Source organism: Manis javanica, chromosome 7, assembly GCF_040802235.1.
Source record: "Manis javanica isolate MJ-LG chromosome 7, MJ_LKY, whole genome shotgun sequence".
Classification (NCBI taxonomy): Eukaryota; Metazoa; Chordata; class Mammalia; order Pholidota; family Manidae; genus Manis; species Manis javanica.
In genome coordinates this window covers 108444564-108470813 of record NC_133162.1, presented here as the reverse complement: position 1 = coordinate 108470813, position 26250 = coordinate 108444564, and the positions used below count along the sequence as shown (strand labels likewise).

The 26250-nt window shown below is 37.2% G+C and overlaps 1 protein-coding gene across 3 annotated transcripts in view; it reads right to left on the bottom strand.

Annotated features, from left to right (window-relative positions):
- The window catches only part of SPOPL (speckle type BTB/POZ protein like), a 97686-nt gene that overhangs the window by 29201 nt on the left and 42235 nt on the right, over positions 1–26250 (bottom strand). Inside the window, exon 3 of one of the 3 annotated variants that reach the window (XM_073241385.1) lies at positions 20989–21032. The exons of the other annotated variants lie outside the window; for them this stretch is intronic. The gene's annotated coding sequence lies outside the window, so the exon portion shown is untranslated. The remainder of the gene's footprint in view (positions 1–20988; positions 21033–26250) is intronic. 3 annotated transcript variants of the gene reach the window in all.

Sequence of the window (26250 nt, the reverse complement as noted above, 5' to 3'; positions counted from 1 at the left end):
ATGGACAACTTCCTAGAAAAATACAATCTTCCAAGACTGAGGAAGAAAAAGAAACTCTGAACAGACCAATTAACCATAATGAAATTGAACTGGTAATCTTAAAACTTCCAACAAACAAAAGTCTAGGAATAGATGCTTCACAGCTGAATTCTACTAAACATTTAAAGAGCTAATACCAACCCTTCTCAAAGTATTACAAAAGGTAGAAGAGGAAGGAATATTCCCAAACACATTCTATGAGGCCAGAATCATTCTAATACCAAAACCAGGCACAGATACCACAAAAAATGAAATTTACAGACATAGATGCAAAAATACTCAACAAAGTATTAACAAACTGAATTCAAACATAGAGGAAAATGATAATCCATCATGATCAAGTAGAATTTATTCCAGAGATGCATGAATGGTACAACATGCGAAAATCAATCAACATCATCCACCACACATCAACAAAATGAAGGACAAAAACCACATATTATCTTCATAGATGCTGAAAAAGCATTTAACAAAATTCAACATCCATTCATGATAAAAATTCTTGACAAAATGGGTATAGAGGGCAAGTACCTCAATATAATAAAGGCCATATACAAACAACCTACAGCCAACATTATACTTAACAGTGAGAAGCTGAAAGCTTTTCCTTTAAAATAGGAAACAAAACAAAGAATGCCCACTCTCCCCATTTTTATTCAACAGAGTTCAGAGGTCCTAGCCATGGCAGCCAGACAACACAAAGAAATATAAGGCATCCAGATTGGCAAGGAAGAAGTTAAACTGTCCCTGTTTGCAGATGACATGATATTGTACATAAAAAAAGCTAAAGAATCACCTCCAAATTACTAGATCTAGTAACTGAATTCAGCATAGTTGTGGGATACAAAATTCATACACAGAAATCTGTTATATTCCTATACATTAACGATGAACTAGCAGAAAGAGAAATCAGGAAAACAATTCTATTCACATATGCATCCCAAAGAATGAAATAACTATGAATAAACTGAACCAAGGAAGTGAAAGACCTATACTCTAAAAACTACAAGACACTCTTAAGAGAAATTAAAGAGGACACTAACAAATGGAAATTCATCCCATGCTCTTGTCTAGGAAAAATTAATATTGTCAAAATGTGACTCTGCCTAAAGCAATCTACAGATTCCATATGGAACCATAAAAGACTCCAAATAGCCAAAACAACTCTGAGAAGGAAGAATAAAGCTGGGGGGATTATGTGCCCCAACTTCAAGCTCTACTACAAAGCCACAGTAATCAAGACAATCTGGTACTGGCACAAGAACAGACCCATAGACCAATGGAACAGACTAGACAGCCCTGATATCAACCCAACCATATATGGTCAATTAATATATGATATAGGTGCCATGTAAATACAATGGGGAAATGACAGCCTCTTCAACAACTAGTATTAGCAAAACTGGACAGCTAAATGGAAGAGAATGACACTGGACTATTGTTTAACTCCATACACAAAAGTTAACTCAAAATGGATCAAAGACCTGAATGTAAGTCATGAAACTGTAAAACTCTTAGAAGACAACATAGGCAAAAACCTTCTGAATATAAGCATGAGCAACTTTTTCCTGAATGCACCTCCTCGAGCAAGGGAAACAAAAGCAAAAATGAACTCATGGGACTACATCAAACTAAAAAGTTCTGTATGGCAAAGGACACCATCAACAGAAAAAAATGGCATCATATAGTATGGAATAATATATTTGTAAATGACATATCTGACAAGGGGTTAACATTCAAAATATATAAAGAACTTAGACACCTCAAAACCCAAAAAGCAAATAACCCAATTAACAAATGGGAAGAGGATAAGAAGAGATGGTTTTCCAAGGAAGAAATTCAGATGGCCAACAGACACATGAAAAAATGCTCCTCATGACTAATCATTGGGGAAATGCAAATTAAACCACAATGCAGTATCACCTCACACCAGTATGGATGGCCAGCATTGAAAAAACTGAGAACAACAAATGCTGGTGAGGATGAGGAAAAAGGGGAACCCTCTTACATTGCTGGTGACATTGTAAGCTAGTTCAACCATTGTGGAAAGCAATATGGAGGTTCCTCAAAAAACTAAAAATAGAAATACCATTTGACCCTGGAATCCCACTCCTTGGAATTTACCCAAAGAATACAACTTCTCAGATTCAAAAAGATATATGCAAACCTGTGTTTATCACAGCACTTTTTACAATGGCCAAGATATGAAAGCAACCTAAGTGTCCATCAGTAGATGAGTGGATAAAGAAGATGTGTACATATACACAATGGAATACTATTCTGCCATAAGAAAGAAACAAATCCTACCATTTGCAACAACATGGATGGAGCTGGAGGACATTATGCACAGTGAAATAAGCCAGGTGAAGAAAGACAAATGCCAAATGATTTCCCTCATTTGTGGAGTATAACAACGAAGCAAAACTGAAGGAACAGAATAGCAGCAGACTGAGAGAACTCCAAGAAGGAACTAGTGGTTATCCAAAGGAGAGGGGTGTGGGAGGGCGGGTGGAGAGGGAGGGAGAAGGGGATTGATTTAGTACACATGGCGTGGGGGATCATGGGGAAAACAGTGTAGCATAGACAAGGCAAATAGTGAATCTGTGACATCTTACTATGCTGATGGACAGTGACTGCAATGGTGTATGGGTGGGGACTTGATAATATGGGTAAATGTAGTAACCACATTGTTTTTTTTATGTGAAACCTTCAAAAGAGTGTATTTCAATAAGACCTTAATAAAAAATTAAAAACAAAAGAAAAAGAAAACTGGGTATAGAGGGTATGTAGCTCAACATTAACAAGGCAACATTTGAGAAACCACAGTTAACATCATACTCAATGAAAGCTGAAAACTTTTCCTCTAAAATCAGGAACAAGACAAGGGCATCCACTCTCACCACTATTATTTCAACAAGGTACTGGAGGTCCTAACCATCCAAATTGGTAACAAGTTAAACTTACACTGTTTGCGATGACATATTATAGAAAGAATACCCTAAAGACTCCACCAAAAAAACTATCAGAATAACTGGATTCAGCAAAGTTACAGGATATAAAATTAATACACAGAAATCTGCTACATTCCTATAGACTGAAAACAAGCAAGCAGAAAGACAAATGAGGAAAACAATTCACTTGCAATTGCACCCCAAAAAATAAAATACCTGGGAATAAACCTAACCAATGAAATGAAAGACCTGTATGTACTCTGAAAACTCTGAGACATTCACGAGAGAAACTAAGACATAAATAGAAATCTATACCATGTTCATGAATAGGAAGAATTAAGATAGTCAAAATGGCCATCCTGCCCAAAGCAATCTATAGATAAAATGTACCATCTATCAAAATATCAATGGCATTTTTCAGTGAACTAGAACAAATAATCCTAAAATTCATATGAAGCCACAAAAGACCCCAAATAGTCAAAGCAATCCTGAGAGAAAAGAACAAAGCTGGGGGTATGATGCTCCCTGACTCCAAGCTAAACCACATAGCTACAGTAATCAAAACATTATGGAACTGGCACAAGAACAGACCCATGGATCAACAGGCCAGAAAAGAGAGCCCGGATATAAACCCAAACATATGGTCAATTAATGTAAGATAAAAGCCATAAATATACAATAGGAAATAGACAGTCTCTTCAATAACTGGTGTTGGGAAAACTAGACAGCTACATGAAAAAAATGAAACTGGATTACTGTCTAACTCTATACACATGGAAACTCAAACTGTTTCAAAGACCTGAATTTAAAACGAGAAACTATAAAACTCTTAGAAAAAAAACACAGGCAAAAATCTCTTTGACATACCCCGAGTCACTTTTTCCTGGACACATCTCCTCATGCAAGGGAAACAAAACATAAAATGAACGAGTGGGACTATATCAAACTAAAAAGCTTCTGTACAGCAAAGAAAACCATCAGCAGAACAAAAGCAATTTTGGGGGAGGGACAGTATCAGAAAATACATTCATAAAAAATTTATTTGTAATGTGTTAATGTCTGAAATATATAAAGAACTCATATACCTCAACATCAAAAAAGCAAATAATTCAATTAAAAAATGGTCAGAGGACCTGAATAGATATTTTTCCAAAGAAGAAATAGAGATGGCTAATAGCAACATGAAAAGATGCTCCATATCACTAATTATCAGGTAAAAGCAAATCAAAACCACAATGAGGTATCACCTCACACCAGTCAAATGCCACTATTCAATGACAAGAAACAACAACTGTTGGTGAGGATGTGAAGAAAAGGGAACTCTCCTACAATGTTGGTGGGAATATAAATTGGTGCAGCAATTGTGGAAAGTAGTACGGAGGTTCCTCAAAAAGCTAAAATACAAATACCATAGGGCCCAGTTATTTAACTTATAGTAATGTACCCAAAGAAAACAAAGTCCCTGATTCAAAAAGATATGCACCTCTCTTTTTGTCACCACATTTAAAATAGCCAAGATACGAAAGCAACTTAAGTGTCCATCAGTACATGAATGGATGAAGAAGATGTGTGGTACACGGCAGACTAGGGGATTAACTGAGAGGCCACTCCCTGCACGTGGTTGACCAGCACAGACAGCAAAGCCAGGCACTGAGACTAGGAAGCACAAAAGGGCTTAGTCCTCGAGGCAGAAACCACACCGCATGCCTGCAAGGAGCGCCATCACCCTAGGCCATAACAAGGGCCACCCTGCCCATGGCAGTTTAGCGGATTAACCCAGAGGCCACTCCCTGCATGCAGTTAACTGGCACAATCGAGACAGGCACTGTGACTGGGAAGCAGGAAGGGACTTTGTCCTACCAGCTAACACTGGTACCACTTGCCTGCAACCACTCCCATCACTCCAGGACTATGAAAAGGCAAAAGAAACGTTTTCAATCCAAAAATCCCTCAAACACCAGAGGGCTCTGAGACTGAAATCACCAATGTTCCTGAAAAATGATTCAAAATAATATACATAAGCATGCTAATAAAAGACATAATCTACAGAAAATATTCAAGAACTCAGAGACGAATGTGGGACGGAGATAGACACCTTACAAAATACAGTAACTGAAATGAAACAAATAGAGGGATGTAAAAGCAGATTAAAGGAGGTAGAGAAGACAGTAAATAGAACAGAAATTAGAGAACAGGAATACAATGAGGCTGAGGCAGAGAGAAAAAAGGATCTCTAGGAATTAAAGAACATTACGAGAACTGTGTGACCAATCCAAATGGAACAATATTCACATTATAGGGGTACCAGAAGAAGAGAGAGAAAAATGGATAGCAAGTGTCTTTGAAGAAATAATTGCAGTAAACTTCCCCAAAATGGGGAAGGAAATAGTCTCTCAGGCCATGAAAGTCTACTGATCTTCCAACACAAGGGACCCAACGAAGACAACACAAAGACATATAATAATTAAAATGGTAAAGATCAAGGACAAGGACAGAGTATTAAAAGCAGCCAGAGAGAGAAAAAAAGATCACCTACAAAGGAAAACCCATCAGGCTATCATCAGACTTCTCAGGAGAAACCTTACATTCCAGAAGGGAGCAGCATGATATATTCAATGCAATGAAATACAAGGGCCTTGAACCAAGAATATTCTACCAAGCAAGATTATTATTTAAATTTGAAGGAGGTATTAAACAATTCCAGATAAGCAAAAATTGAGGGAATTTACCTCCCACAAACCATCTCTTCAGTGTATTTAAAAGGGACTGCTGTGGATGGAAGTGTGCCTAAGGCTAAATAGCTGTCCCCACAGAAAATAAAACCACAGCAAAGTAAGTAGACCAATTAAATACTAACCAAATGCTAAATTAAATAAGCTATCCACAAAGTCAGTCAAGGGATACACAAAGAGTATAGGATGACACCTAACATATAAAGAGTGGAGGAGGAAGAATAAGAAGGGAGAGGAAAAAAACCTTCACATTGTGTTTATAATAGTGTAATAAGTGAGTTAAGGTAGACTGCAATGGCAATAAGCACATATCGATCGATAATGACTCTAAATGTAAATGGACTGAATGCACCAATCAAAAGACATAGTTACAGTATGGATAAAAAAAGTAAGACCCATCTGCCTATAAGAGACTTACTTCAAACCCAAAAACATACACAGACTAAAAGTGAAGGGATGGAAAAAGATATTTCATGCAAACAACAAAGAGAAAATAGCAGGTATCGCAGTACTTCTTTCACACAAAATAGACTTCAAAACAAAGCAACAAGAGAAAAAGAAGAACATTATAGAATGATAAAGGGGCAAGTCCAACAAGAAGATATAACCATTGTAAATATCTATGTACTCAACACAGGAGCACGTATATATGTAAAAACAAATACTAACAGAATTAAAGGGGGACATAGAATGCAATGCATTCATTTTGGAGACTTCAACACACCACTCACTCCAAAGGACTGATTAACCAGACAGAAAATAAGGAGACAGAGGCATTGAACTCACATTAGCACAGAAGGATGTAACAGGCATTTATAGAACACTTCACCCAAAAGCAGCAGAATATACATTCTTCCCAAGTGCACCTGGAACATTTTTCAGAATAGACCAAATACTAGGCCACAAAAAGAGCCTCGGCAAATTCAAAAAGACTGAAATTGTAGCAACCAACTTCCCAGATCACAAGGGTATGAAACTAGAAATAAATTGTACGAAGAAAACAAAAAGGCTCACAAACACATGGAGGCTTAACAACACGCTACTACATTATCAATGGATCAATGACCAAATTAAAACAGAGATCAAGCAATATATGAAGACAAGTGAAAACAACAGTGCAATGCCCCAACTTCTCTGGGATGCAGCCAAGACAATTTTAAGCAGAAACTATGCAGCAATACAGGCCTATTTAAAAGAAGAACAATCCCAAAAGAACATTATAAATTCACAATTATTGAAACTGGTAAAGGAAGAACAAATGAAGCCCAAAGTTAGTGGTAGGAGGGACATAATAAGGATCAGAAAGGAAATAAATAAAATTGAGAAAAATAATACAAAAGAAAAAATTAATGAAATCAAGAGCTGGTTCTTTGAGAAAATAAACAAAATAGATAAACCCCCTAGCCAGACTTATCAAGAAAAACAGAGATCTACACACATTAACAATCAGAAATGAGAAAGGAAAAATCACTATGGAAAACACAAAAATACAAAGAATTATTAGAGAATACTATGAAAAATTATATGCTAACAAACTGGATAACCTACAAGAAATGGACAACTTTCTAGAAAAATACAACCTTCCAATACTACCAAGGAAGAAGAAGAAGCAGAAAATCTGAACAGAGCAATTACCAGCAATGAAATTGAATTGATAATCAAAAAACTAACCAAGAACAAAATTTCCAGACCAGATGGATTCACCACTGAATTTTATCAGACATTTAGAGAAGACATAATAATGATTTCTCCTTAAAGTTTTCCAAAAAGTAGAAGAGGAGGGAATACATTCAAACTCATTCTATGAGGCCAGCATAACTCTAATAACAAAACCAGGAAAAGACACTACAAAAAAAGAAAAATTACAGACCAATTTCCCTGATGAACATAGATACAAAAATACTCAACAAAATATTAGCAAACCAAATTCAAAAATACATCAAGAGGATCACATACCATGATCAACTGGGAATCATCCCAGGGATGCAAGGATGATACCACATTAAAAAATACATCAACATCATCCACTACATTAATAAAAAGGAAAAAAATAACATGATCATCTCCATAGATGCTGAAAAGTATTTGACAAAATTCAATACCCATTCATGATAAAAACTCTCAACAAAATGGGTTTAGAGGGCAAGACCCTCAATATAATAAAAGCCATATATGACAAACCCATAGCCAACATCATACTTAACAATGAAAAGCTTAAAGCTTTTCCTCTAAGATTGTTAACAAGACAAGGATGCCCACTCTCCCCACTTTCATTCAACATAGTCTGGAGATCCTAGACAAGGCAATCAGACAACAGAAAGAAATATAAGGCAACCAGATAGGTAAGGAAGAAGTTAAACTTTCCCTTTTTGCAGATCACATGATACTGTACATAAAAAAGACCTAAAGAATCTACTTCAAAACTACTAGAATATCTGTACTCAGCAAAGTTGAATTATCTAAATTCAGCGAATATACAGAAATCTGTTCCTTTCTTGTACATTAATGATGAACTAATAGAAAGAGAAATCAGGAAAACAATTCCATTTACAACTGAACCAAAAATAATAAAATACCTAGGAATAAAACAAACCAAGGAAGTTAAAAACCTATACCTGAAAACAAGACACTCTTAAGAGAAATTAAAGAGGACACTAACAAATGGAAATTCATTCTATGATCCTGGATAGGAAGAATATTGTCCAAATGGCCATCCTGCCTAAAGCAATCTATAGATTCAATGCAATCCCTATCAAAATACCAACAGCATCCTTTAACAAACTGGAAAAATGCTTCTAAAATTCACAGGAATCCAAAAGACCCTGAATAGCCATAGCAATCCTGGAAAGGAAGAATAAAGCGGGGGGGATTATGCCACCAACTTCAAGTTCTATTACAAAGCCACATTACTAAATCAAGACAATTTGGTACTGGCACAAGAAAAGAACCATACACCAATGGAACAAAATAGAGAAATCAGATATTAACCCAAGTATATATGGTCAATTAATATACGATAAAGTAGCCATGGATATACAATGGGGAAATGACAGCCTCTTCAAAAGCTGGTGTAGGCAGAACTGGACAAATACATGTAAGAGAATGAAACTGGATTACTGTCTAACGTCATACAAAAAAGTAAACTCAAAATGGATCAAAGAACTGAATGTAAGTCATGAAACATTAACCTCTTAGAAGAAAACATAGGAAAACTCTCTTGAATATCAATGTGAATAACTTTTTCATGAACATATCTCCCCAGGCAAGGGGAGTGAAAGCAAAAATGAACAAGTGGGACTGTATCAAACTAAAAAGCTTCTGTACAGCAAAGGACACCATCAGTAGAACAAAAAGGCATGCTACAGTAGATGAGAATATATGCATAAATGACATAACGATAAGGGTTCACATCCAAAATATATAAAGAACTCACATACCTCAATAACCAAAAAGCAAATAATCCAATTAAAAATTGGGCAGAGGATCTAACAGACACTTCTCCAAATAAGAAATTCAGATGGCCAAAAGGCACATGAAAAGATGCTCCACATAGCTAATCATCAGAGAAATGCATATTAAAACCACAATGAGATAGGAGCTCACACCAGGTACAGTGGACAACATCCAAAAGACAAACAACAACTACTGCAGGTGAGGATGCTGAGAAAGGGGAATCCACCTACACTGCTGGTGGCAATGTAAATTATTGCAACCATTGTGGAAAGCAGTATGGAGGTTCCACAAAAAACTCAAAGTGGAAATAACATTTGACCCAGGAATTCCACTCCTAGGAACTTACCCTAAGAATGCAGGATCCCAGATTCAAAAAGACCTATGTACCCCATGTTTATCGCAGCACTATTTACAATAGCCAAGAAATGGAAGCAACCTAAGTGTCCATCAGTACAAAAATGTATAAAGATGTGGTACATACACACAAGTACTATACTGCTATTAGAAAGAAGCAAATCCTACCATTTGCAAGAACATGAATGGAGCTGGAGGATATTATGCTCAGTGAAATAAGCCAGGCAGAGAAAGACAAGTACCAAATGATTTCACTCATATGTGGAGTGTAACATCAAGAAAATCTGAAAGAATGAAACAGCAGCAGTCTCAAAGACTCCAAGAATGGACTAACAGTTACTAAAGGGAAAGGGACTGGGGAGGGTAGGTTGGAAGGGAGGGATAAGGGGATTAAGGGCATTATGATTAGCACACATAATGTGGGGAGGGGGGCACGGGGAAGGCAGTAAAGCACAGAGAAGACTAGTGACTCTATAGCATCTTACTATGCTGATGGACAGTGACTGTAATGTGGTGGAGACTCGATAATGGGGGGAATGTTGTAACCAGAATGTTGCTCATGTGACTGTATATTAATCATACCATAATTTTTAAAAAGTATATATATATGTATATATATATATATATATATACACATATACATATATATACACATAAAGAGTGGGGTAGAAAGAAGGGTGACAGAAAAAAGAACCTTTGGATCCTATCTGAAATACCATAATAACCGAGTTAAGTTAGACTTAGATAGTAAGAAAGCTGCCCTTGAACTATTGGTAACCACAAATCTAAAGCCTGCAATGGCAATACATAGATATGCATCGATAATCACCTTAAATGCAAATGGACTGAATGCACCAAAAAAAGACACAGAGTTACAGAATGGACTAAGAAAATGGGTATAGAGCATAAGTACCTCAACATAATAAAGACCATATATGACAAACCCACAGCCAACATCACACTTAACAGTAAAAAGCTAAAAGCTTTTTCTCTAAGACTGGGAACAAGATAATAATGCCCACTCTCCCCACTTTCATTCAGCATAGTATTGGAGGTCCTAGCCACGGCACTCAGACAACACAAAGAAATAAAAGGCATCCAGATTGGTAAGGAAGAAGTTAAACTTCCACTGTTTGCAGATGATAAGATATTGTACATAAAAAAACCTACCCAAATCTACTAGAACTAATAACTGAATTCAGCAAAGTTGCAGGACACAAAATTAATACACAGAAATCTGTTGCATTCTTATACACTAACAGTGAACTAGCAGACAGAGAAATTAGGAAAACAATTTCATTCACAACTGCATAAAAAATAATAAAATACCTAGGAATAAAACAAACCAAGGAAGCAAAAGACTTATATACCCTGAAAACTACAAGACACTCTTAAGAGAAATTAAAGACACCAGTAAATGGAAATACATCCCATACTCATGGATAAGAAGAATTAATATTGTCAAGATGGCCATCCTGCCTAGAGCAATCTAAAGATTCAGTGCAATCCCTATCAAAACACCAACAGCATTCTTCAAAGAACTAGAGCAAATTGTTCTAAAATTCATATGGATCCACAAAGGACCCCAAATAGCCAAAACAATCCTGAGAAGAATATAGCAGGGCAGGAATTACACTCCCTAACTTCAAGCTCTACTACAAAGCCACCATAATAAAGACAATTTGGTAATGTTACAAGAACAGACCCATAGATCAATGGAACAGAACAGAGAGATAAGATATAAACTCACACATATATAGTCAATTAATATATGATGAAGGAGCATGGATAACAATGGGGAAATGACAGCATCTTCAATGAATGGTATTGGCAAAACTGGACAGCTACATGTTAAGAGAATGAAATTGGATTATAATGTAACCACATACACAAAAGAACACTTTAAATGGATCAAAGACCTGAATGTAAGTCAAGAAACCATAAAACTCTCAGAAGAAAACACAGGCAAAAATCTGTTGAATATAAACATGAGCAAATTTTTCATGAACAAACCTCATTGGAGGGAAACAAAAGCAAAAATGGGACAAGTGGGACTACATCAAACTAAAAAGTTTTCCTACAGCAAAGGACACCATCAGTAGAACAAAAAGGCATCCTACCATATGGGAGAATATATTCATAAATAATTATCTGGTAAGAGGTAACATCCAAAATACAACAAGAGTTCACATACTTCAACATCCAAGAAACAAATAACCTAATTAAAAAATTGGTGGAGGGTCTGAAAAAACACTTCTTCAAATAAGAAATTCAGATGGCCAACAGGCCCATGAAAAGATGCTCCACATTGCTAATTACAATGGAAATGCAAATTAAAATCACAATCAGATGTCACCTCACGCCAGATATGATGGCCAAATTCCAACAGACAAACAACAACAAAAGCTGGTGAGGATATGGTGAAAGGGGAAGCCTCCTACATTGTCGGTGGAAATGTAAATTAGTTCAACCATTGTGGAAAGCAATATGGAGAATCCTCAAAAAACTAAAAATTGAACTATAGTTTGACCCAGGAGTTTCACTCCTAGGAATTTACCTGAAGGAAACAAGATCCCTCATTAAAAAAGACACATGCGAAATTTAAGACAGAGAAGCCAAGATGGCAGCGTGAGTAGGGCAGCAGAAATCTCCTCCCAAACCCATATACATTTTTGAAAATACAACAACTATAACTATCCCTAAAAGAGAGACCAGAAGATACAGTACAACAGTCAGGCTACTTCTACACCTACAAGAACGCAGCACCTCATGAAGGGGGTAAGATACAAGCCACAGCTGGTGGGGCTTGAGTGCATCCCCGACCCCAGCTCCCCGGCGGGAGGAGAGGAGTTGGAGCTGGGAGGGAGTGGGAGCCCAGACTGCTAAATACCCAGCCTTAGTCATCCGCACCGGGAGCACAGACCACAGTGTGTGGTGTGCTGGATACTAGGGAAACGGAACAGTAAAACCTGTGAACTGGTCCCCACAGCTGGTGCCCCTGGGACAAAAGAAAAGTGACTGCCTTTTGAAACTCTTAAAGGGACAGAAGCCTCACAACTGGATGGAAGCATCCCGGCACACTCAGTCCAGCAGCTGGGAATCCCGGGGAACTCTGGGTGCCATAACCCCCTGTAGGCAGCGCAGCTCTGAGGCCACTCACAGCGATAAACAGCCTCCCACCCATTTTCCCTCAGGCATGGCACCGCCATAGCGGAGCAGAAGCCTGAGGCCAGCCACGCCTACAGCCACTGCACAGGGCCACCTCCGCAAACGCCCAGACCAGACTCAGAGATCCCGTAGGCGCACACTACCCAGCTCAAGCTGCTAGGGGTTGCCGTTCTCGCAGAAGAGGAAGGCAACAAAAAAGCGGGAAGGGGCTTTGTATTCCCAGCTGACACATGTGCCAACTGCCCACTACTACCTCCATGACAATGAAAAGGCAGAAGAATTTGATACAGACCAGAATAACCCAGACATCCCCTGAGAGGGAACCTGGGGAGATGGATTCAACTGATCTTTCTGAAAAAGAATTCAAAATAAAGGTCATAACCATGCTGATGGAGCTGCAGAGAAAAATGCAAAAGCTAACAGATAAAGTTGAGAGGGAAAATACAGAAATAAAACAATCTCTGGAAGGACTTAAAAGCAGAATTCATGAGATGCAAGAGACTGTTAATGCAATAGAAATCAGAGAACAGGAACACAGAGAAGCTGACGCAGAGAGAGATAAAAGGATATCCAGGAATGAAAGAATATTAAGGGAAATGTGTGACCAATCCAAACAGAACAATAGCCACATTATAGGGTATCAGAAGAAGAAGAAGAGAGAAAAAGAGGTAGAAAGTGTATTTGAAGAAATAATTGCTGAAAACTTCCCCAACCTGCGGGAGGAAACAGTCTCTCAGACCACGGAAACACACAGAACTCCCAACAGAAGGGACCCAAGGAGGACAACACCAAGACACATAATAATTATAATGGCAAAGATCAAGGACAAGGACAAAGTATTAAAGGCAGACAGAGAGAGTAAAAAGGTCACCTACAAAGGAAAACCCATAAGGCTATCATCAGACTTCTCAACAGAAACCTTTCAGGCCAGAAGAGAATGGCATGATATATTTAATGCAATGAAACAGAAGAGCCTTGAACCAAGGATACTGTATCCAGCACGATTATCATTTAAATATGAAGGAGGGAATAAACAATTCCCAGACAAGCAAAAGTTGAGGGAATTTGTCTCCAACAAACCACCTCTACAGGGTATTATTATAGAGGGACTGCTCTAGATGGAAGCACTCCTAAGGCTAAATAGATGGAAACAGAGAAAATAAAATCACAGCATAGAAAGCAGACCAACCAAACACTAACTGAAGGCAAAAAATGAAATCAACTACCCACAAAAGCACTCAAAGGAAACAAAAAAGAACACAGAATAAAACACTTAACGTATAAAGAACAGAGGAGAAGGAATAAGAAGGGCGAGAATTAAAGAATCATCAGACTGTTTATAATAGCTCAATAAGCGAGCTAAGTTAGGCGGTAAGATAGTAAAGAGGCTGACCTTGAACCTTTGGTAATCACGAATCTAAAGCCTGAAGTGGCAATAAGTACCTACCTTTCAATAATCACCCCAAATGTAAATGGACTGAATGCACCAATCAAAAGAAACAGAGTAATAGAATGGATAAAAAAGCAAGACCCATCTGTATGCGGCTTGCAAGAGACTCACCTCAAACCCAAAGACATGCACAAATTAAAAGTCAAGGGATGGAAAAAGATATTTCATGCAAACAACAAAGAGAAAAAAGCAGGTCTTGAAGTACGAGTATCAGACAAAATAGAGCTCAAAACAAAGAAAGTAACAAGAGATAAAGAAGGACACTACATAATGATAAAGCAGTAATTCCAACAAAAGGATACAACCATTATAAATGAATACACACCCAATACAGGAGCACCAACATATGTGAAACAAATACTAACAGAATTAAAGGAGGAAACAGACTGCAATGCATTCATTTTAGGAGACCTCAACACACGACTCACTGAAAGGACAGATCCACCAGACAGAAAATAAGTATGGACACAGAGGCACTGAACAACACACTAGAACACATGGACTTAACAGACATCTATAGAATTCTACACCCAAAGCAGCAGGATACACATTCTTCTCAAGTGCACATGGAACATTCTCCAGAATAGACCACATACTAGGCCACAAAAAGAGCCTCAGCAAATTAAAAAAGATTGAAATCCTACCAACCAACTTCTCAGACCACAAAGGTATAAAACTAGAAATAAATTGTACAAAGAAAGCAAAAAGGCCCACAAACACATGGAGGCTTAACAACATGCTCCTAAATAATTAATGGACCAACAACCAAATTAATACAGAGATCAAACAAAATATGGAAACAAATAACAACAACACAAAGCCACAACTTCTGTGGGACGCAGCAAAAGCAGTCTTAAGAGGAAAGTATATAGCAATCCAGGCATATTGAAAGAAGGAAGAACAATCCCAAATGAATAGTCTAACATCACAATTACTGAAATTGGAAAAAGAAGAACAAATGAGGTCTAAAGTTAGCAGAAGGAGGGACATAATAAAGATGAGACATGAAATAAATAAAATTGAGTAGAATAAAACAATAGAAAAAAATCAATGAAACCAAGAGCTGATTCTTTGAGAAAATAAACAAAATAAACAAGCCCCTAGCCAGACTTAAGAGAAAAAGAGAACCAACACACATCAACAGAATCAGAAATGAGAAAAGAAACATCACGACGGACCCCACAGAAATACAAAGAATTATTAGAGACTACTATGAAAACCCATATGCTAACAAGCTGGAAAACTTAGAAGAAATGGACAACTTCCTAGATAAATACAACCTTCCAAGACTGACCAAAGAAGAAACACAAAATCTAAGCAGACCATTTACCAGCAAAGAAAATGAAGCAGTAATCAAAAAAGTATCCAAGAGCAAAACCCCCGGGCCAGATGGATTTACTTCGGAATTTTATCAGACATACAGAGAAGACATAATACCTATTCTCCTTAAAGTTTTCCAAAAAATAGAAGAGGAGGGAATATTCCCAAACTCATTCTACAAAGCCAGCATCACTCTAATAGCAAAACCAGGCAAAGACCCTACCAAAAAAGAAAATTACAGACCAATATCCCTGATGAATGTAGATGCAAAAATACTCAATAAAATATTAGCAAATAGAATTCAATAGCATATCAAAAGGATCATACACCATGACCAAGTGGGATTCATCTCAGGGATGCAAGGATGGTACAACATTCGAAAAATCCATCAACATCATCCACCACATCAATAAAAAGGGCAAAAATCACATGATCATCTCCATAGATGCTGAAAAAGCATTTGACAAAAATCAACACCCATTCATGATAAAAACTCTCAACAAAATGGGTATAGAGGGCAAGTACCTCAACATAATAAAGGCCATTTATGATAAACCCACAGCCAACGTCATACTGAACAACGAGAAGCTGAAAGCTTTTACTCTAGTATCGGGAATAAGACAGGGATGCACACTCTGCCCAGTGTTATTCAACATCGTACTGAAGGTTCTAGCCCCGGCAATTAGACAAAACAAAGAAATACAAGGAATGCAGATTGATAAAGAAGAATTCCAACTGTCACTATTTGCAGATGACATGATACTGCACATAAAAAATCCTAAAGACTTCATTCCAAAACTACTAGAACTCATATTAGAAATCCGCAAAGTTGCAGGATACAAAATGAATACTCAGAAATCTGTGGCATTCCTATACATTAACAATGAACTAATAGAAAGTGAAATAAGGAAAACAATTCCATTCACAATTGCATCAAAAAGAATAAAATACTTAGGAATAAACCTAAACAAGGAAGTGAAAAACCTATACTCTGAAAACTATAAGACACTCTTAAGAGAAATTAAAGAGGACACTAACAAATGGAAACTCATCCCATGCTCTTGGCTAGGAAGAATTAATATCGTCAAAATGACCATCCTGCCCAAAGCAGTATACAGATTCGATGCAATCCCTATCAAATTACCGACAGCATTCTTCAACGAACTAGAACAAATAGTTCAAAAATTCATATGGAAACACCAAACACCCCAAATAGCCAAAGCAATCCTGAGGAGGAAGAATAAAGTGGTGGGGGGGATTTCGCTCCCCAACTTCAAGCTCTACTACAAAGCCACAGTCAGTAATCAAGACAATTGGGCACAAGAACAGAGCCACAGACCAATGGAACAGAATAGAGACTCCAGACATTAACCCAAACATATATGGTCAATTGATATATAATAAAGGAGCGATGGACATAGAACAGGGAAATGACAGCCTCTTCAACAGTTGGTGTTGGAAAAACTGGACAGCTACATGTAAGAGAATGAAACTGGATCATTGTCTAACCCCATACACAAAAGTAAATTCAAAATGGATCAAAGACCTGAATGTAAGTCATGAAACGATAAAACTCTTAGGAAAAAACAGAGGCAAAAATCTCTTGGACATAAACATGAGCGACTTCTTCATGAACATATCTCCCAAGGCAAGGGAAACAAAAGCAAAAATGAACAAGTGGGACTATATCAGGCTGAAAAGCTTCTGTACAGCAAAGGACACCATCAACAGAACAAAAAGGTGTCCTACAGTATGGGAGAATATATTCATAAATGACAGATCCAATAAAGGGTTGACATCCACAATATATAAAGAGCTCTTTCACCTCAACAAACAAAAATCAAACAATCCAATTGAAAAATGGGCAGAGAAGCTGAACAGACAGTTCTCCAAAGGAGAAATTCAGATGGCCAACAGATACATGAAAGATGCTCCACATAGCTAGTCATCAGAGAAATGCAAATTAAAACCAGAATGAGATATCACCTCACACCAGTAAGGTTCGCCACCATCCAAAAGACAAAAACAAATGTTGGTGAGGTTGTGGAGAAAGGGGAACCCTCCTACACTGCTGGTGGGAATGTAAATTAGTTCAACCATTCTGGAAAGCAGGATGGAGGTTCCTGAGAATGCTCAAAATAGAAATACCATTTGACCCAGGAATTCCACTTCTAGGAATTTACCCTAAGAATGCAGCAGCCCAATTTCAAAAAGACATATGCACCCCTATGTTTATCACAGCACTATTTACAATAGCCAGGAAATGAAAGCAACCTTAGTGTCCATCAGTATATGAATGGATAAAGATGTGGTACATATAGACAATGGAATATTATTCAGCCATAAGAAGAAAACAAATCCTACCATTTGCAACAACATGGATGGAGCTAGAGGGTATTATGCTCAGTGAAACAAGCCTGGCGGATAAAGACAAGTACCAAATGATTTCACTCATATGTGGAGTACAAGAACAAAGTAAAACTGAAGGAACATAACAGCAGCAGAATCACAGAACCCAAGAATGAACTAACAGTTACCAAAGGGAAAGGGACTGGGGAAGATGGGTGGGAAAGGAGGGATAAGGGTGGGGAAAAAGAAAGGGGACCTTATGAGTAGTATGTATATTCTGAAGCGGGGCATAGGGAGGGATGTGCATCACAGAGAAGGTTAGTGATTCTACAGCATCTTATTACACTCATGGACAGTGACTGTAATGGGGTTTGTGGGGGGGACTTGGTGAAGGAGGGAGTCTAGTAAACATGTTCTTCCAAAAAAAATAAAGAAGGGATGATATAGCTGTGCTGTACAGAACAGATTCAACATAGACTCCACACTCCAGCCAATATGGAAACACTTGAAGGCATACAGGGTAAAAGCTGCAGGACCCAGATGTGGTCTTTTGATGCCTCTGGGTGTCTACCTTATAATTCTGGTACATTCATTCTTTGGGGAATAAAATATAATCAGTGCCAGTTGAATAGCTAGTATAGTTAAAAACCTTCACATGGTTTTCTTTTTTTTTATCAACCCAATGGGAGGATAAAAAGAAAGAAACACACGTAAGAAAACAGATTTCAAATTACTGCTTTCAAGAGGTGGGTTCCACCTCCACCTCCACCTGCCTCTTATCTGGAAATCTGTGTTTGGAACTAGGCCACACTCTGGTGCAGAGAGAGGAGGAGGAAGGCTGACTTTTACGAAGAGCCTTCCTGGTGGGCTGAACCCAAAGGTGACTGGAAAAGAATATGGTAGTGGTGTTTGTTCTGTTTGCGGTTTTTTTGTCATTTGTTGTTTGTCGTTCCTGCACCCCACCCCTCCTCCCAACTATTTCTTTTCCCCTTAAACCATTAAAATAAAATGCAAAAAAAAAAGAAAGGTAATGGAAAAGATACTTTGTATGATTTCAGTCCTTTAGAATTTATTAGAGGCTTAATATTCCTGGTTGTTCTATACATTATTGAAAGTTAAGTATTGATATCTCTGTTATTGTAGAACTACCTATTTCTCTCCAATTCTGCTGTTTTTGCTGGACATGGTTTGGAATGCTGGTCTATATAGATTCTATATGTATACACTCACACACATATAAACTATGTTACTACAGTTTACTTATTTTTTAATTGATGGAGCGATCCTTTTATCAATATGTAATGTCTTTTTGTTTCTTGTAACAACTTTTGGCTAAAGTCTGTTTTGTCTTAATATAGCCAACCAGTTCAGTTTTCTTGGTTATTTACATGGAATATCTTTCCAACTTTTCACTTCCAGCTTACTTTTGCTTTTCAAAAATGCATGGTGAAAAAATAAAAAACTTTTCTAGTTTTACAGAAATTGTCTTTCTGTTGGGGCATTCCTTCAATGCTTACCTGGCCATTCACAGCTCTTAGTCTGAATTTTCTGCTTGCTTGCCACCCAAAGGTCAACCACAGTTGATAGCTTAGGGTTTTCTCACATATTTTCCAAGCATGTGTTGGGCCCCAGGTATGTACACGGCTTTCTAGTTTCTCTACTCTAAGTGGGAGCTTTTCAAAGTCCTTTTCCCCCAAGTAGCTTTCTCAGCTTCTTTCTTCTTAGACTTCCCTGTCTGGCTATTGCTTACGTCATCTCTTATCCATTGCTCCAGGCAGCTGCAGCTAATACATTTGTCTTTAAATACCTTTGGCAAATTCTACTGCCCAGAATGCTGCTTCTACCCTGGGGAAGCTCCAAGACTGGTAAAACTAAGGCAAGCCCTTGAGCTGATCCTTCAGGGAGTTACCAAAGTGGACAAAGCACACAACTACAGTTCTTTAAGAGCAAGTGGCTCCTTCTAGTACCAGCAGCCTGCACCAGGATTGTAGGCTGATGTCTTCACAGCTGCTTGCTAAGCTAGGGAGGGGGTACATGATTAGTATCGTTAACACACCACAGTTCTTTCTCCCTGAAATTCAGTGGCTGTGTTCTCCATTAAGGATTCCCTGATTGGTTTTTTTTATTTGATTCCAGAGTCATGAAAACATTTTTCCAGTTTATTGCTTTTGTTGGGGGATAGAGTTTTGGGGTCCCCACTTTGTCATTTTTGGTGATGTCATTGTGCATATATTTTATTATGTATCTGAACTTTCTATATAGTTGAGAGTTCACAGATAACAACAATGTGAAGAAATTCGTTAGTATGATAGTAAATTCAGTATATAGATAACTTATACTGGGGATAGGAGATTTGATGTTAGGAGGATACAAAGATGGTGAGAATATTGTTGACATAATTTTTATATATTTTCTGAATATTTGAAATTCTTTATAATAAGTTTTTGTAGCTATGTGTGTCTGATATATACAAAAAGAACAATAATTTTGACACTCAAACATTTTGTTAAAGTACACAATTGTATACATGTTTATTCCAACAAAGTATCTTATTTTCCTTTATAAGTAAAACTAGGAAACATCACACTTAAAAGTTTTTAGAAGAAGCACATTTAGAATATGGAAGAAATCTTTGGTTGTTTGCTAATGTGTGTTGTCTTATAATAATCTCTAGGTTTTATTTCATTTGTGCTCAGTCTTTACAGCAAGCTTTACTGTAAGAACAAGAAGAGGAAGTCCTGAGTGTCCTGAATGTAGTTGAAGTTCTACTACCTTATTTTTGTTTTCTTTTGAAGAGGAAAAATAATAGGATTCTGAAAATAGCACAGAAATGGACATTGGGAGAGCTTTGTCCTTCTAATACTTATGTAACAGTATAAACATGGACAATAAGGGCTGTTTCAGCTCTGTTGTATCGGGAGGGGCAGTATGATTTTATGGAAAGAATATATAGACTTTGGAGCCAGATAAATTATGTTCAACCACTTTCTGGTTACTTACTTAACCAGTTACTTACTTAGTAACTCTGGTTACTTACAGTCTAAAGTAAGCTTTCTAACCTGTCTAATAATTTTCTTATGGTTGAAGTGGGTCTAACCGCCCATCTCATAGAGTTACTGTGTAATAAACAAGGTACATGTCTTTTAACTGCTGACAAATGCAGTCGGCTCACCAGCATTTCCATACTCCATCCCATAACAGCATTTGAAGGAGTAGCTGGAAAGAAAACAAAAATCATTGTAGACATCTATTTAGTTTGCTTTTACATACGAATTATGTTGTGAGTTACTCTTGAGGAAGGTAGTAACTCTTGTAGAGGTATTGAAGAACTTTACTCTCCAGGTTTTTTAAACTTATTTATGTATATATTTGATTAGTAGTAAATTAGCTTTATCTTCTTATATAAACTTAAATATTAAAGACTAAGGTTAAAACTTTCTTATTTTTATCATTTTTTTTGACCTAACATTTCTCAATCTGTTCTGTTTGAAAAGTACCACATATATATACATGTGCATGCACATTCATATTTACTGTGCTTTACACACACATATGGCTCTGCAAATAACTGCTTTCTACTTCTTTTAAAAATAATGACTTGTATTTCTGTATTCACTAAAACGTAACATGTTTAGAAAATATAAACAAAAATAAGAAAAAAAACCCAGAGGTACCTCTATTATATTTATATGCATATCTTACCGCCATTATCACTGCAGTGCCCAAGTGCAACTATAGTGCCTCTGTGTGCCAGGATGTTTTTCTTTATGCAACAGTACCTCTAATAACTCTATATGCTACTTATACTCATAAAAGTGAGGTTCTTTTATGCATGCTCTTTGCTTTTTTATATATAACGTATCTTGAATACTTTCTCATTAAGAAAATTTAATACATTCTTAATGGTTGCATAGTTCTACATGTGTATCACAAAAACATACTATATTTATATTCAGTTATCTTTTTTGCACAGTTGTAATGCCTTTCCCTGGATGAATTTCTAGGGTGAAACTGCCAAAGAATCTCTTCTGATGCTAATTGTGAAATTGTTTTACAGAAAAAGATTACCAGTAAACTAATGTCTGATTCTCTGAACTTTTGCTAGCTGTAGGGGTTGACAGTTTAAAAAGTCTTTGATGATACTATGGTGAAAAATTCATGGGTTCTTTCCGTATTGCAGTGATTATAAAAGAGTTAACTTTTTTTTCTCCTTCTCAGCATATTGTTTGTTCATCTCACTACCTTTCCTTGAATGTTTTAAAAAATCATTCATTGTTGCCAGAAACCATATAAATTGTACTTGTGCTTATCAAATAACTTCATTGGAATTTTGATACTTACAAAATTAGTAGCTTACTGATTAGCATTATTTCCTTACCTTTTTGGTAGAAATTTCACCATAAAAAGTGAAAAGGGAGCTTATTAAAACAAATTTGTAATTTATACTCCCTCTAGAAATGTATGAGAGTGCCTAACCTTACATTCCACTTGTATCCTTACATTCTCACCAATGTTTTGGATTGCCAGTCTGATAAGTTAAAAAATGGCTTTTTAATTTACTTTTAATATGTATTTCTCTAATTATAAGTGAAGTTCTTTTTTTCTGTGAACTATTTGTATTTTTTTCTTTCTAATTTCTAGGAATTCTTTTTATTTGAAGTACCATTGATACACAATCTTATAAAAGTTTCACATGAACAGCATGTGGTTACAACATTTACCCACCTTATCAAGCCCTCACCCCACATTGTAGTCACTGTTTATCAGCATAGTAAGATGAGATAGTCATTACTTCTCTTCTCCATGCTGTACTGCCTTCCCCATGAACAACCTATATTGTGATTGCTAATTATAGTGCCCCTTAACCCTTCTCCCTCCCTCCCCAACCACCTTCCTCCACCTCTTCCCTTTGGCAACTGCTGGTGCCTTCTTGGAGTCTGTGAGTCTGCCGCTGTTTTGTTCCTTCAGTTTTGCTTGTGCTTTGTTGTTGTACTCCACGAATGAGGGAAATCATTTGGTACTTTTCTTTCTCCAACTGTCTTACTTCACTGAGCATAATACCTTCTAGTTCCGTCCATGTTGTTGCAAATGGTAGGATTTGTTTTCTTTTTATGGCTGAATAATATACCATTGTGTGTGTGTACCACCTCTTTATCCATTCATTTGTTGATGGACACTTAGGTTGCTTCTGTATCTTGGCTATTGTAAAATAGTGCTGTGATAAACATAGGGGTGCATATGTCTTTTTTTTTTGGTATCATTAATCTACAATTACATGAGGAACATTATGTTTACTAGGCACCCCCTTTAGCAGGTCCCCCCCACAAACCTCATTACAGTCACTGTCCATCAGCATAGTAAAATGCTGTAGAGTCACTACTTGTCTTCTCTGTGTTGCACATCCCTCCCTGTGCCCCCCCATTATACATGCTAATCATAATGCACCTTTCTTTTCCGTACCCCCTTTCCACCCATGCACTCCAGTCCCGTTCCTTTTGGTAACTGTTAGTCCATTCTTGAGTTCCGTGATTCTGCTGCTGTTTTGTTCCTTCAGTTTTTCTTTGTTCTTATACTCCACATATGAGTGAAATCATTTGGTACTTGTCTTTATCTGCTGGTCTTATTTCACTGAGCATAATACTCTCTGGATCCATCCATGTTGTTGCAAATGGTAGGATTTGTTTTCTTCTTATGGCTGAATAATATTCCATTGTCTATATGTACCACATCTTCTTTATCCATTCATATACTGATGGACACTAAGGTTGCTTTCATTTCCTGGCTATTGTAAATAGTGCTGTGATAAACATAGGGGTGCATATGTCTTTTTGAAATTGGGCTGCTGCATTCTTAGGGTAAATTCCTAGAAGTGGAATTCCTGGGTCAAATGGTATTTCTATTTTGAGCATTCTCAGGAACCTCCATCCTGCTTTCCAGAATGGTTGAACTAATTTACATTCCCACCAGCAGTGTAGGAGGGTTCCCCTTTCTCCACAACCTCGCCAACATTTGTTTTTGTCTTTTGGATAGTGGCGAACCTTACTGGTGTGAGGTGATATCTCATTCTGGTTTTAATTTGCATTTCTCTGATGACTAGCTATGTGGAGCATCTTTCATGTATCTGTTGGCCATCTGAATTTCTCCTTTGGAGAACTGTCTGTTCAGCTTCTCTGCCCATTTTTCAATTGGATTGTTTGATTTTTGTTTGTTGAGGTGAAAGAGCTCTTTATATATTTTGGATGTCAACCCTTTATTGGATCTGTCATTTATGAATATATTCTCCCATACTGTAGGACACCTTTTTGTTCTGTTGATGGTGTCCTTTGCTGTACAGAAGCTTTTCAGCCTGATATAGTCCCACTTGTTCATTTTTGCTTTTGTTTCCCTTGCCTTGGGAGATATGTTCATGAAGAAGTCACTCATGTTTATGTCCAAGAGATTTTTGCCTCTGTTTTTTCCTAAGAGTTTTATCGTTTCATGACTTACATTCAGGTCTTTGATCCATTTTGAATTTACTTTTGTGTATGGGGTTAGACAATGATCCAGTTTCATTCTCTTACATGTAGCTGTCCAGTTTTGCCAACACCAACTGTTGAAGAGGCTGCATTTCCCCGTTCTATGTCCATCGCTCCTTTATTATATATCAATTGACCATATATGTTTGGGTTAATGTCTGGAGTCTCTATTCTGTTCCACTGGTCTGTGGCTCTGTTCTTGTGCCCAATTGTCTTGATTACTGACTGTGGCTTTGTAGTAGAGCTTGAAGTTGGGGAGCGAAATCCCCCCCCCACCACTTTATTCTTCCTCCTCAGGATTGCTTTGGCTATTTGGGGTGTTTGGTGTTTCCATATGAATTTTTGAACTATTTGTTCTAGTTCGTTGAAGAATGCTGTCGGTAATTTGATAGGGATTGCATCGAATCTGTATACTGCTTTGGGCAGGATGGTCATTTTGACGATATTAATTCTTCCTAGCCAAGAGCATGGCATGAGTTTCCATTTGTTAGTGTCCTCTTTAATTTCTCTTAAGAGTGTCTTATAGTTTTCAGAGTATAGGTTTTTCACTTCCTTGTTTAGGTTTATTCCTAAGTATTTTATTCTTTTTGATGCAATTGTGAATGGAATTGTTTTCCTTATTTCACTTTCTATTAGTTCATTGTTAATGTATAGGAATGCCACAGATTTCTGAGTATTCATTTTGTATCCTGCAACTTTGCGGATTTCTAATATGAGTTCTAGTAGTTTTGGAATGAAGTCTTTAGGATTTTTTATGTGCAGTATCATGTCATCTGCAAATAGTGACAGTTGGAATTCTTCTTTATCAATCTGCATTCCTTGTATTTCTTTGTTTTGTCTAATTGCCGGGGCTAGAACCTTCAGTACGATGTTGAATAACACTGGGCAGAGTGTGCATCCCTGTCTTATTCCCGATACTAGAGTAAAAGCTTTCAGCTTCTCGTTGTTCAGTATGACGTTGGCTGTGGGTTTATCATAAATGGCCTTTATTATGTGGAGGTACTTGCCCTCTATACCCATTTTGTTGAGAGTTTTTATCATGAATGGGTGTTGATTTTTGTCAAATGCTTTTTCAGCATCTATGGAGATGATCATGTGATTTTTGCCCTTTTTATTGATGTGGTGGATGATGTTAATGGATTTTTCGAATGTTGTACCATCCTTGCATCCCTGAGATGAATCCCACTTGGTCATGGTGTATGATCCTTTTGATATGCTATTGAATTCTATTTGCTAATATTTTATTGAGTATTTTTGCATCTACATTCATCAGGGATATTGGTCTGTAATTTTCTTTTTTGGTGGGGTCTTTGCCTGGTTTTGCTATTAGGGTGATGTTGGCTTCATAGAATGAGATGGGGGGTATTCCCTCCTCTTCCACTTTTTGGAAAACTTTAAGGAGAATGGGTATTATGTCTTCTCTGTATGTCTGGTAAAATTCCGAAGTAAATCCATCTGGTCCGGGGGTTTTGCTCTTGGATACTTTTTTGATTACTGCTTCATTTTCTTTGCTGGTAAATGGTCTGCTTAGATTTTGTGTTTCTTCTTTGGTCAGTCTTGGAAGGTTGTATTTTTCTAGGAAGTTGTCCATTTCTTCTAAGTTTTCCAGCTTGTTAGCATATGGGTTTTCATAGTAGTCTCTAATAATTCTTTGTATTTCTGTGGGGTCCGTCGTGATGTTTCTTTTCTCATTTCTGATTCTGTTGATGTGTGTTGGTTCTCTTTTTCTCTTAATAAGTCTGGCTAGGGGCTTGTTTATTTTGTTTATTTTCTCAAAGAATCAGCTCTTGGTTTCATTGATTTTTTTCTATTGTTTTATTCTTCTCAATTTTATTTATTTCATGTCTCATCTTTATTATGTCCCTCCTTCTGCTAACTTTAGACCTCATTTGTTCTTCTTTTTCCAATTTCAGTAATTG